The sequence below is a fragment of the Myotis daubentonii genome, chromosome 5, assembly GCF_963259705.1.
Source record: "Myotis daubentonii chromosome 5, mMyoDau2.1, whole genome shotgun sequence".
Taxonomy (NCBI): domain Eukaryota; kingdom Metazoa; phylum Chordata; class Mammalia; order Chiroptera; family Vespertilionidae; genus Myotis; species Myotis daubentonii.
This window is the reverse complement of record NC_081844.1, coordinates 41,368,306-41,383,395: the sequence shown is the minus strand read 5'-3', so window position 1 is coordinate 41,383,395 and position 15,090 is coordinate 41,368,306.

Genomic DNA, 15,090 nt, shown 5'->3' with positions numbered 1-15,090 from the left:
ACACACACACACACACACAATTGCCATTGCCATAAATATTTAACATTACTGTCCAATATAAACAAATAATCAAAATCCTATCGAAATTTTCAGTGAAGTTAGGATACTTAAGACTGAGTTAGGGAGCAAGAGGACTAAGCCAGGAGATTACTCACCTTGCTAATGGGTAATTGGAATCTGTAGCCGTTTCCCTATGAAGTGTTTTTATGATGACTCTCAGTGAAAAGGATAATTTGAAGTTAGGCATTTGATGAGAAATTAGAGTTTAATGGTTTAATATTATGGATTAAGATAAGTGAGCAGGTGAACATATATCAAAATATTAATTAAATAAGTAAAATTGTACTTTAATCTGATACATCTAGAATATTTTTATTTAAGATTTGATGATCACTTTATTTTGGAGCTCACGGGTCTTAGCAACAGTGTATTTTAAATTCCCAACATATTGCATCTTAAGCATCCCCTCATTTTAATAACTCCGTAGTTATAAATCATTCTGTGATTTGCACCATAAATTTAAAGTCATGGACATGCTTTCCTAAGCTCTATTGGTTATGCCATAATAAAACCAAACTCCATAATACGGGCAAATAAAACATCTGCATGAGTGTGCAAATAAAGTTTAAAAAAAAAAGATCATGTATTTTGACATGGAATAGTTTCATAATATATGTACTCACCAAAAATAGAAAGTGAATTAATAGTGAACTGAAAATGGAATTTAGGACTTTCTGACTACCAGTAGTATTTTTAATAAATATATCAACCTTGTCAATTTTATTGACAAGTGTCCTGGCAAACATTATCTTTGAATTTAACCAACTAGTACTGGCATTTTTGGCTTGAGAATGTCAAGTATCTGAGAATGTACAAGCATAGGTTAGAGTTGACAGAGGAAGAAGTTATGACGTTATTCTACTTACTGAAAATATTTCTTGGTTCCTTAAAAAAATAATATTTTCTGTATTTTGGGTTCATTAATCTGAATAGTAAAACTTTAATATTAAAGGAAGAACAGCTAATAACATAAAATATGTTATATTGCTCTTCGTATGTTATTTGCCATTCCTATGGGCCCTTTCATTTATAGGACAACCAACCGATGTTAAATAAAGTGTTTCCTCCTGGTGGTTTTTCTAATCTGTAGTCCCTACTTAACTATAAGCTACAAAAAAATAGGGGCATTGTATTTTCCAAATCTGGCATAATGCCTGGCACTTACTAAGAATTAAATAACTAATCAATAAAATTATTACATAGCTATTAGTCTAATCTCTTCCAAAAGTGTACTCTATTTAATCAGGTTATCTATTCAGAGGAATTGGATTTTCATGAATCTTCAGTTCATATGATAGGAATATTCATATTTTATTGCTTTTAATCAGGAAATTATTTTAAATTAAACGTATTTACTTTTCGTTTTGACTTTTCAGAATCTTACTTATTCATTTATTAGAAATCTTAAACCTCATCTGCATAATGCTTCCCCTGATTTTTTTATTCTTCTACTAGTGGCATGGTGCACGGATTCATGCACATTGAAAGGAAAATAATTAGAAGAAATATTTTGATATTGTTATTTGCCCTTTCTCTGTAATGGACGCTGGTCGCTGTCTATGGATCATCTGTGGGGTGATCGAGCCCCTGCCTGGCTCCTTCAGTGCCTGGGAGCCAGGCAGTGGCCCTTCCCCCCACCCCCATCACTGGTTGCTATCTGCAGGGTGATTGGGCCCCGCTTGCACCCGCCTTAGGCTGGTGCCGCCCGCTCACCTGCTCCACCATCCCGCCGTGGTCCCGCTCTCATCAAGCCCCATTGGGGCCTGCAGCACCTTCACTGCCACCCACTGCCAGTGTTGTCTCACTAAAGCCCACCATGTTTTGTGCTGTCCCCTAGTGGTCAGTGCATGTCATAGCAAGCAGTCAAACTCCCAGTTGAGGGGAAAATTTGCATATTAGGCTTTTATTATATAGGAGGATTGGTAATCTTAAACATTTTGGTTTCTGTTAATTTTAAGTGCAAACAACATTTTTTATTTGCATTTGATATTGTTTTGAAAAAAATCAATTATTTTTCCTGTATTTTATAATTAAAAGAGAACTAAATTTCATGTGTATAGATATTTTGTGTGAACACATTAAAAACTGTAATATATTTCAAGATAGTATTATTGTTGCCATAGACAAGGACACCTTTTGGGGATAGCTGATACAGTTCTCGGCATACTCCAGTCATAATATGTATTACGCTGTGTTTAGAAACAGGAGCCCAGTGGACATCAATGTGCTGGCCTAGGCCTCACAAGGAGACAGTCTGTGTGAGTGGGTCTCATATTACAGGATTCAGTCCTCATGTTCATAGGACCAGAAATTGTATTTTGTCAGTCTCCTAAGAGTAGTCCAGCTCTTAGCTACAGGCCCACAATCAACAGAACCCCAAAGATATGGCATACCATTCAGAATGAATATTTTCTTCAAAGAAAACTATCCAACTTGTGTTGGCTCCTCAGCATTGAAAATCATTCGCATTGAAAATCATTCGCATTGAAAATCGACTCCTTTAAAAGAGTATAACTAAGGGCAATTAGTTCAGCAGTCTTTAAGACTATAAGTATGATAGCCAAATATAACTTCTGGAGCAGGTTTTGGCAAATTAGCACCAGCAGGCCTATTGTGGCCTGATGCTTTTTTACTCATATCTCAGGAAGGAAGATTTTCTTACATTTTTAAATGATTGAAAAAATCAATAGAATAATTTTATATATATATTAATAATCTTCACCCAAGGATATGTTTATTAATTTTTTATAGAGATAGAGGAAGGGGGGGAGAGAGAAAATACACACACACACACACACACACACACAGTGATAGTTCCCACATGTACCAGGGAGACAGCCTGCAACCTAGGTATGTGCCCTGAGAGGGAATTGAATCCACAACCAACAACACTGCAGCCAACTGGGTCACCTGACCAGGACAAGAATAATATTTTATGGCACATGAAACATGTATGAAATTCAAATGTCCAACCACCCAAAGTCAAATCACCTTCTGTCACCATATATTTGTCCCCTTTTCCCACTTTCCTACTTTCATATCTTTGACCTTTTCTTTCTATATTTTGGTTGATATTTGTTATGCTTGTACTCTGTGACTCTGTAGTTGAGCCTCAACCTGTGAACCAGGAGGTCACGATTTGATTCCGTCAGGGCACATGCCTGCGTTGTGGGCTCAATCCCCAGTGGGGGGCATGCAGGAGGCAGCCAATCAATTATTCCCTCTCATCATTGATTTTTCTGTCTCTCTCTCTCCCTCTCCCTTCCTCTCTGATATCAATAAAATATATTTAAAATAAATAAATAAAACACATGAATACAATAATTGTAAATTTACTCGTGCTTGACATTTGCCTGCCGCCTTTTAAGTGATTAACAAGCACCATCTCAGGTGACCCTCACCATTTTGGAGCACTCAGATAAGAAAACCAAGGATTGGAGAGGTCTTTTATGACAACTGTAAGTTACTCTCAAAATGGAGAACAGGCTTTAAAACAAGGACAAGTGACTCCAGAGTTTGTAATCCTAACCAATATGCTCTATGATTACAAAATACATAATGAATATGTCCTGATTCTACACTCTTGATGTCAAATTTTAAATTCATTGACGTTAAAAAAGAATATCACTTAATTGTGAGTAGTCAATATACTGCTTTTAACCATTTTCATTTGGATATGTGTTTTTAAAGTAGAGCTTTATGAAAAGTAAAATGCCCAATTCACTTGTAGTTCAGCTAATTTAATAAAATATTCATTGCATTCAACATTATCTTAGCACTAATTAAAGGCCTTGGTTCTGTGAAATTAGGTAATGCAAACATACCTTTTATTTTTCCTTTGGTCTTGTTCTATCTAATAAGTAAGAAAAAACAGTTACACTTGCAAGTTATTTTCACCTGAGTGCTTTTAGCAACATTTGAAAATACAGTATAAGTGCTGCAATTTAAATTCTTTACATAAGTTCTATTACCTAATTGTTAGCGACTGACCTAAATGAAATTTCAACTTTGAGGGGTTTTTTTTTAATATATTTTATTAATTTTTTTACAGAGAGGAAGGGAGAGGGATAGAGAGGTAGAAACATCGATGATAAAGAAACATCCATCAGCTGCCTCCTGCACACCTCCTACTGCGGATGTGCCCGCAACCAAGGTACATGCACTTGACCGGAATCGAACCTGGGACTCTTCAGTCCACAGGCCGACGCTCTAGCCACTGAGCAAAACTGGTCAGGGCAAACAACTTTGAGTTTTAAAGTGCATTTTACCTTTTCTCACATGTACAGTTGGGTGCCATATTTTTGTCTGTTTTGCAAGTTTGGTAAAAAAAAATAAAAGTTGGTTTCTATGTTATAAAAATTGATAGATAAGCATCTTGAATCCAAGCTAGATGTTAAAAAGTAAAACTTTAATTTATCTGAAATTGTTCTTTTAACAAAAGCAAGTAAGAAATAGAGAAATGTAAAAATTTCATTGGTTTTATCTTCAAAGAAATATAGTTGGGATTAAAGAGATCTAAGAATAAAATAACTTTCCATGAAGAAAACATCTCTGGGTAATAATAAAATAATTTAAATTTAGAAGATAATATAGTTTATGAAAACCCATGGTTTTATGCAACTTTAATTGAATATTCATAACTATTAGTTCTCTGTTGCTGATGTATCAAATTGGTACCAATTTAACACTTAAATCAACAGAAATTTATTAATTTAAAGTTTTTTAGGTTTGAAGTCTACCCGTCTTACTGAACTAAATCAAGATATTAGGAAGGTATATTCCTTTCTGTAGGCTCTAAGAGTAAATTTTCCTTGCCTTTTCCAGTTTAGAGAAGGCATCTGCATTCCTTGGCTTGTGGCTTCTTCTTCTGTTTTCAAAGCCAGCAATGTTGCATCTCTCTGTGTTCTATTTTCATAGTCACATCTCTCTGACTGCAACTCCCCAGATGCCCCATTCTTTCACTTTAGGACACTATTGATTACATTGTGCCTACCTACATGATACAGGATAATCTCCCTATTTTAAGGCTGGTGAGAAAATTTAATTCTATTTCCTCTCTTAATCCAATTTTGCCAGTAACATACTCACAGATACCAAGGATTAGGGTGTTGATATCTTTGGGGACCATAATTCTGCCTGTCACAAAAACTTACCCTTGGTTTTAATTTAGACATTACTGATTCTAGATTCTTTTACTCAAGCAAAGTGACAGTTATCACACTTTGTCCCGGAGTCATTCATTATTTCTATTTCATTTTTATATGTAACTGATTAATGAATAATCAAGTAGTAGCATACTTCATGATGAACATGGCAGGGTAAATGTAGAGTCAGTGAATACCTCTTAGATGACCCTCAATATTTTCCCTCTGGGCCTGCATATCAATCAATTTTAAAAATATTTTTAACAGTGCCCAAGACACATAAATAGGGAGCATTTCACAGGATGCTTACCTCAGTGGAGAAGGAATGGAAATAAACTAAAGACCAAGTTTGTTAAAATTGCCTCTGTTGGCAAAATGTAGATGTGGGTCAGGATCTGAAAGTGGCGAGAATACATTTGGGGGAAAAACATTATATTAAGATAATAACTTATTTTGAATTATTATTTAAACTGATGTAAGTTAACCTAGGGGCTTAATATTTTGTTGTCACCAAAAGGAGAGAAATTATAAATACAAGTACTGGCATAGGGCCACCCCAAATATTCTGAAAAAAAAAAAAAAAAAACTCAGTATATTTGAGTTTTCTGGCTAGCCACTGGCCACTCTGAGAACTTTTGTATAAGCTGGTAAAAACACAGGCAGACGTGCCTTACAAAATATGTGAAATGGTAAGTTTATGCAGTCATTGTGCCTTAGGAGGCCTGGCCATCTTCCAGTGAGTCTCTTGCTCTCTATGTGGGATCATCTTATTCCAGTAAAATTTGCCCATTGTAGAGCATTTGATCGGCCTATAAAACCATAGCAAATCAACATTTACCTATAGTTCTAAGTCACGGCAGATTTAGGTATTATCAGGTAATATGTGAACAGAAACTCTTTTCTTAGAATTCCAGTTGTTTTTTATCCTTAAGCCTGTCCTGTTTCAGGTGGATGCTTTCAAGTGTCCCTAGTGTCAGGGTCCCATCCCACATTCTGCTCTACTCTGAGCTACTGCAGTCTACTCCTTCCTTTGACCTGATTAGAATTATGACGTTGTTGTACCCTGGAAAACTGCAACATTCAGTATCTCCAAAGTCCATTTATGTCTGCTGATAAAATAGACAACCAAGTAACACACTCCACTGGTACATTGCTTATTGAATGAGCAACCCTCTTATCAACACATCTTTTCAGAGCATGAAGCTGCGGAAATAGCAATCCTCAGAGTATGCAAATCTCTTGAAATAAAGGAAGTCCTGTAAGAATAATACCTGTGATGGGAAAATACAAAAGAGTCTGACCCAAAGCACACTCTATGAAAATTATTACACTCTAGCAGTTTACCTTTGGGCCTTTAGGCAAATACATAAACAAAAAGGCAGCCTTTGAAAGGAAAACGCCACAAAAACAAAAATCACTTTGATGTCATGCTTTTAAGCAAGGTTCAGTGAAATAAAACAGGGAGCCATATCTAAAAAAATGCTCAAGGCAAGAATAAATGTACCCCAAGGATTGATCATCTAGCTACCCAGCCTTCTATACATTAAGGTTACTAAAAAGTTATCCATGTAAGAACTCAGAAAATATTCTACCCCTGAGTACTTCCATAAAAAACAAAGTTGTCAAAACAAAGTTTCTTCCAAATAGTATCAAATCGTACACAGTTTCAAAGAGAAATTCCACAAAAGTTCAGATAATGCCAGTCTATTTAAAAATCTATTACATCAATACATAAAAAACATTTAGTTCCCATAAATACTAATACTTAATTTATTCCCATAAATACTATAAATCATTGAAAAGTTAGCATATATTCATGCTAAATCCAAAAAAAGTAATTTATTTTCTCTTTGACTTATGGAAAATTGTTTATTTACTTTTTAGTAAAGATCAGAGGAAAGAAAAAAGGATAGGAAAGGAAAAAAACAGAGGAAGTGTCTTAAATCCTAAACCATCTCACAAAAATATGATAACAGACAGACCAGTTTTTGTAACTAGATAAAGGAGAGTTTTAATCTGATTTTCACTTGTCATCAGTGTTGTTTTGAGAAATTTGCTTAAACTTACTAAATTTCACTTTCCTATAATATACCACAAGATTATAAAAATATAGATGTATGCTACAATTGGGTTTTGGTATGTCATCTCACCAAACTATTCCTTATGATGCTATTAAATTAAATAGTGCCTGATTTTCACAGAATAATTTGGTTTGAAAGGAATAATTTTTATGGGCTGAAATGCTTCTCAATTTTATTTCTTTAATATCTTTTTTATTCATGTCATCTATTTGTTTATAGATGATGATAATTGTTCCACGTATTGAGAATTTACCATGTAAATTTAAAAGTGTTTTATGTGTATAAATTCGCTTAATCTTTACAAATACTTTTTATCCCATTTAAAAACAAAACAGAACAAAACAAGAAGTGAACAAACTTAAGCTTAGAGAGTATAAATAACATGCTTAAATTATAGATTAACAGGTGGCCTTAGATTTGAATTGCTGCAGGCAAATTCACAAGCCTTCCCATGCTCTGAAATAATATATGTACTACCTCTGTCTCTGCTGTTCTGAACCCTGACCACATATTGTTATCACCTGGGGATACATTTGAAACATATCAATCAGTGCTCTGGTAGTATCCACCAAATTTCTGATACAATTAATTTGGGATAGGTCTGACATTTTTATTTTTTAAAGTCTCCTGGACATTATAATATGAATCTGGCATTGAGAACTATTGCTCTAGATGACAAATAGTGACATAAAATAGACTGACAAAATATATAGGTGACCGTATGGAGATTCAGAATGTCACATAATCTATTCTGTGAACTAGTTGTATTCCAGGACAAGTGAATCAAGTTACAATTAGTTTAATTAGCACTTGTACAAGCTTTCAAAAGCTTTACTGCTAACTACCTTGGAGTCTAATAAGGCAAAATTCTGTTCTACCTAAGAACATAGAGTAAATCACTGGCTATGCATTTCTTAATGATTAAGAAGATCTTAGCCTATTGATCTGTAGAGTTAATTACTTTTTATTCATGCATTCAGATTTACTTCCCAAATAAAATTACACTAATGTCTAGTTATATGGAGACAAATGTGGGAGTACAATTTAAAGTAAAAATAAGGTCTATCTTTTCAAATAGATTAAAAGCAGGAAGAGGATGTGATTACCATAAAAACTTATTTCTTCTTAGATTATTTCAGTCACTCATTTGAGATTTGGAATGTTATTGTCATACCTCCTTTAGCCTTGTTTATCCCTGGAAATGGGCCCTATTCTTAAGTATTTTTCATGGGAATATAATTTGCTTATATAATTTCTTTAATTCTTTTCCTCGATGTTGGTAACCACATGGGGCATTGCCTTGATGGGACCATTGGTTCCTCTCCTGCTCTTGCTAACAGTCTGTGTACATAATTTATAAGACTCATTACCTTTAAAACCAATAAGTGATCCACTGTGCTGTTTTGAGCATTTTGTAGACTTAGCAGTGTAAATGATTATTTGCCATTTTGTGTGATCTTCTTTTATTTTGTCTATTTTATGGGTTTATTAAAATGCATAATGTATATTACTTATCTTGAGCTGTTATGGCTCCACCCAAGATGTAAGCAATTATTCTACTTGATTATCATCCACAAGCTCTGCCTCTAAGTATTTTTATACCAAAATTATATTTTAAAACATGGTTATGATCATGTTCCTTGCGTGCTGAAAAATAATTAGAAAGGGCAGGAAGTACTAACCAATGCATGTTGAATACTATTTATAGCATTTTCCCACCACCTTTAATGCATTTTCTTTCCTTTGCCCCCTGTATTTCTAAGTAAGCAAAAAAAAAGGATATTTAATATTCTTATAATAGATCTAGCATTGCCTGTTCTCTATGCAATTGCTCATGATTTGAAATACCCTTCTTCTTCTTTACCTATCTATCCACTTGTTCAAATGTTCTGTAACAGATTAAGTCTTCTTGGATCATAAAAAGAAATTTTTGTCTCCTTTTGATATACCCACAAAGATCTTGCTCATGTGTTAAGTAGTGTGCATGTATGTTACTGCTTCCTTCATTAAATGTTAAGCCCCTTTGAAGTTCAGCAGCTCACATTACTCATCTTGCAGTTTTAGCATGGTTGACCATTCACAACAATAATATCGAAATGTCTGTTCAACTCATTTGATTACAACTTACAAACCACATTCAAGAAATAGTTTTTGAGCTGTTACTTGGGTATCATATGGTTGATACATATAACATTTGAATATACATTAAAATAACCTTGTCATGACAGAATGGTGCCTTGATATTATTTTTCATGCATAAATTAATGGAGAGCTTCCATTAAGGAAAATAATGTATATTTGATATATATGATAGCACTATATTTTAAGTTTAGGTTCAATTATCAATTATGCATTTAATTTTTAATTTATAATTATTTAAAAAAACATAAATAGCACTCTGTTAAATCTTACCTGTATATTTAAGAAACTACTTTGTGAATTTCAACTAAGAATACTTTTCAACTAAATAATAAGTAAACATCAAAATGACAATTGTTGTCATATGAAATGCGATAAAATACTGATTGCAAATTATATATTGAGATTGGCAAAGCCTAAACCATGAGAATTATTTATTTAAAAAGGCATTTTGTAAACCTTTCCAAATGATGAGGAATAAGATGTTTTCCCTGATAATTTCTTTTGTGTAGCCAATTAGACTATGTTTCCATGAAAGGCTACTGTCAAGAAAAAGAGAACAAAACACTGGATGATTAATGCTACAGGCATTTTTATTTTCCAAAAGAGAAAACATTCTGAATACATAACACATAAATTTAAAATGCCCTTTCCTCCTACGGAAGTTTGATAGTTGAGAATGATTTCTGTATTATGAAGAACTTCTCTATATCTAGTGGCACTTCATATTTTATATTGATGATCCTAGAAATGGATACATGTTCTCATACCCCAATATGCATTTTTTAAAATCTCTATAGAGTATTGTTGGAAAAAAATAATATCTGCTGACAGAGTAAATATATTTCTAGGAATAGTATCAATGGTTTCCCATTTATTTCACATTTCACATTGACACTTACATGATGCTGAATCTATAGAAAGTGAAAGTGACCAATGGCTGCCTCAGCAGTTTAGACCAGCTTTTAATAACCTCATCAACTGCCTGAGGCATTTCTGTTTTCTGATGCTCTGCAAAGGCAAACTGGCTAGTAATCTCCAAACAGAGCTCTGCATGCTGTTTTGAATTATAATCTATACAGGGATTTGCAAGGGCTAAAAGCAATCATGTAGATAGTTTAGTTAGGAAACGTATCCAAGAGATACTAAGCGTTAAATAAATGGTAAATTCCATTGTTATTTCTGTTTTATTTTCATTTCTATTCCCATAAAACTTATGGTGAGAAAAGAGTCCTAGAGAACAGTGTTACTCTAGTTCTTGGAAACTTGTCACTGGTTAAACAGGACTATGATGGGCCATGCTGTCATTAAATGTCATCTGACGTGACAAATGTTAACACTTGTTAGTGCCAAGTGAAGGTGGCACTAACATGATCGATAGGAAATAAATGGCTCTGTGCAGACACATTTTATCCATTCTATAGTTTTAAAATATAAATATTTCTACATGTTTTATGAAACCATAAATATTTCAAACCATTTTTGCATTAAGTGGTTTTTAAATATAGCAAGCTGATCACTTAGACTATTTCTGGGTATCATAGTTTGTATTCAGTGCACCTCTGGATATAGTTACTGCAAAGTCAATCCATTCCTCTGATTTTTTAGCTGAATATTTTTCTGGAGATGAAAATGCTTTAAACTAGGGTGATCAGACCTCCCATTTTTGCCTGCAGTAGTCTTGGTCTAATCCTGTTGACATGGTGTTCCATACGGATTAGTACTGTTCTTGGTTGTGAATTGCTTTCAATCAAAGTCTTATTTAAAATACATTAAATGGAACCATAAATATTTTAATAGGCCATCATTGTTACATATAACTTCTGCCTTGATCTCATTTAGTAGTATGTAAAAAGCATGTAAAGGGTGCTCTCATTTAAAATCATGATTAAAACTTAAAGACAAAGATGAATAGTGAAAAATCATCTCTTTTTCCCATACTTTTCAAGACAGAATATTAGCAAGACCCCCCTTTTAAGGATACTCTTTGAATAGATAAATCGTGCTTCGGCACCAGAGGCCAGGGACAGTTCATTTCTTTTTGTCTATAGGGTTGGAGGGAGAAGTATGTATCTATGCTGCCTCTGTAACCAGTTGTCAAGTGGCCCATGTTGTGGCCTGTGAGATATATCACACCTGTAGGCAACCAGTCATTTGGCTCAGAAGTACAAGTGGCAAATCATTTGATAATTGTTTGTGAAAAATGTGCATGAAATAGACCCTGAGTAGTTCTTACTATAGGGATTTTGAAATTTTATTTTAGTATGTTAATTTTTAGGTACTTCTTGTTTTAAATTATTGTATCTTTCAAAAACAACAATATAATTAAATATTATGTACTGGGTTTAACTTCTTAAAGACAGTTGATAAAAATATGTAATGGATCTAAAAGCTTAATATCGATCATCTACCATGAGTGTTATAGTGGTATTGCTGACTATATTTGAATCAGAGGACATAAATCTGCTGGCAAAGCATCAGTACTGCAAAATTTAGCAAATGTTTCAAAAAGAATGTGCTGGGGATAATGACTTAACACCTGTAGGTGTAGAAGGCTTAATTAACTCATCACTCTATAGAATATGAATCTTTATTTAGATGAAATAACTGTGCTTCAAATTGATTTTACTCATTTTAAATTCAAGTTTTCTTATGATCATGATTAAAATTGCAAGGATAGTTGTTAATATGTTCTCCATTAAGTGTTGAACTTTGTAAACATTGTAAATATGTCAGATTCAATAGGTTTGATCAGATGGTTCAAATTGAAAACCAGTAAGTTAATTTCAGATGTTTTGATAGATTTTATATGGCATTATTCATTTTTAATTATTTTTATTGTGAATGTTCTTGAAATATAGATTTAAAATTCAATATTGAAGGTAAAATAATTTGCTTTGATGTTTATTGTATAAATAAACACTTTTATTGAGTACAATTGCTATAGAAAATTCGTATTCCACAAAATCAAGCATCTATGAAGTGGAAATATCCTTGGATTCACAGTTGCACCCAAACAATTTGCTAAATTTTAGCAATAGAAAAAAAAGACAGAATTTTCAAAATTTGTAGACACACTTATCCAGAATAATTCTACTCCCTTATTTTTTGACAAAGCTGATATTGAATACAAATTATTCTTAAGCATGCCATAATGGTGGCTTTCTCTTTGCTGACCATCATCGACTTAATTTAACAAAAGTTTGAACATTTAAATAACTACTTTTATATCAAACATATTCATATAAAATATATAAAACAATTTTTATAAATGAGTACTCAAATTTTTTATAGTTTGTACAGTTAGTTGAAACAAATCAAATTATTCTATATAGAGAACAAAAAAGTTTCACTTTTGAAGTTTTGTGTGTTATAATTATTGAAAATCATGCTTGAAATGCAAAGGCATTAAAATTATCTCCTAAAATCAATGAAGAAACTAAAAAAAATTAAACCAGGGATCATATAGTTTTATTCTTTAATTTTTAAGTTCTAAATTCAATCTTTGAAATGTCTGCAATTTCTGTGAGAGTCATTTTAATGGAACTTTTGTGGAGCTGTTTTTAACTAGATAAATTCATAATCTGTACTGGAATGGAATTTTTATAGATAAATTATGCAAATGGCCCTGATTCTTTATTTCTCCCTATCCATGCACATTGCAAGGTATTTTGGTAGCTTCTTCTATCCAGAGGTAGGCTTATCTTATGATTTACTTTAGATAAATGGCCATGGCAAATATGTAATTTTGCCAATGAAAGCCTAGGCCTCAAGAGGTTTGGCATACTAGTACTCTCTCTTAGAGACCTTCCTTTAGAACAAGTTAGTTGGAGGATTGGGGCCATTATGTGGTAGAGTTGAAGAGGACATTTTGCTCCTGCAGGAGACATCTGAGACCAGCCAAATGACTAGATGAGCAACCACAGCCAAGATCAGCTGATCTTCAGACAAGACAAGCAGAATAGCCCAACATCTCAAAGACTTGTGATGAGTCATTGTTCTAAACCACTGAGTGTTGGGGTTATTTGTAACATAGCAAATAACTAACCAATGTAGGCATGAAGATGAAAAAGTTCACAAATTTATAGTGCCTCACGTCAGTGAAACATTCAGAAGATTCATAAAAACAGTGTTTTATAGAGTATTGATTTGGATAAACATTTCTTAACAAATGGATAAAAAGAAAGTGCCTGTGAAAGCAGTGGGGTGAAATGTTTGCACATTTCAATAACTTAAAAGAAATGGAACCAAAATGGAGACTATTTATTTACCAGAATGTTCTGAGTTCACATGTATGTCAATATCTAAGAGAGAACATTCTTTAAAATACTGGGACCTACAAAGAGGAACCAGTTGAAAGAGTCATTAATTTTGATGCGTGTCCTAAAATGGAGCTTGACAATTATAGACAATTTATGAAAAAAAAATGTAATAAGGACAGGGAAAGATATAATATTCGGAAAATAAATATAGTATTAAAGACCAATATAACTAAGAATTAAATATATGAATACAGTACCTGAATCAAAAGAATAATTTTGCTTCTATTATTTAATGCTCAAATAGCCGTTAAAAAGCCTGTTTTTGTTTTATTTTTTATTTTTAAGCCTTTATTTTTTTTAGAGCAATTTTAGTTTGATGGAAAATTGAGAGGGAAGTACAGATATTTCTCATACCCCTCTCCCCAAATTTTCCAATGCCATCCCACTGCTAAAATGCTTGAGTTTTCCCATTGAGCTTCATACAAACTCCAGACTTTGTAATAATTTTCTTTAAGTTATGGAGCTCTGGAACATACCTACCATTCAATTAAACCTCATTTCTCTCTATCACATTGAACTATCAGCTCCAGCCATTTTATTTCTTCATGTACCCCCTTTTTTTAGTCCTGCATTTGAATGCTTCTTTTTCCTAGTATCTTTACCCTGCTCCCTTATACTAGTACAATAAACTAATTTATTTCATCCACATTTTCAATTTAGTTTTTGCTTTATATTTAAAACCTGCTTTTTAAAATTTCACTTCTGGAATAAATCAACCTGGGTAATGAAATATTGTCCTTCTCTATATGTGCAAATAGCAAAACAACAATTTTTCCAAAGATTTTCTAATTAGTTGGATATTGCAACTATATTTTTAAATTTATATTACATAGGTATTCAGATTTGCTCTTATGTGAATATCTGTAAAGCTTTTAATGATATCCCTATTTTAATTTATTAAATTGTTTGTTCACTTTTTTTATTAATCAGTCTCACAAGAGTCAATAGTTTTTAAGTTTTTGTTGCTAATAAAGAACTTTTGGTTTATGTGACATATTAAATATATTTTTAAAGGTAATTATATTTATTGTAATTCATGTGGTTAAAAGCCTTGATGGAAGCAACGTAAATGAGGCTGTGTTTACACTAAGCACTTGTTTAAAATGATTGTGGTTCCACAGGTTCCTGCTGTCCCCTGCACACTCGCCTGCCCCTTTCTTGATTTTCTTTAATGTCTGTCTTTATTAAGATACAGTTCACGTACTATACAATTCACCCACTTAAAGTACACAATTCAATAGTTTTTAGTATCTTCACATACCTTTTAATGTTTTTATCTCTTCTTTCTCCTGCTCTTTTATTAGGCTTTCTCTGATCTACTTCTCAACTAAAAAGTAGTTTTAT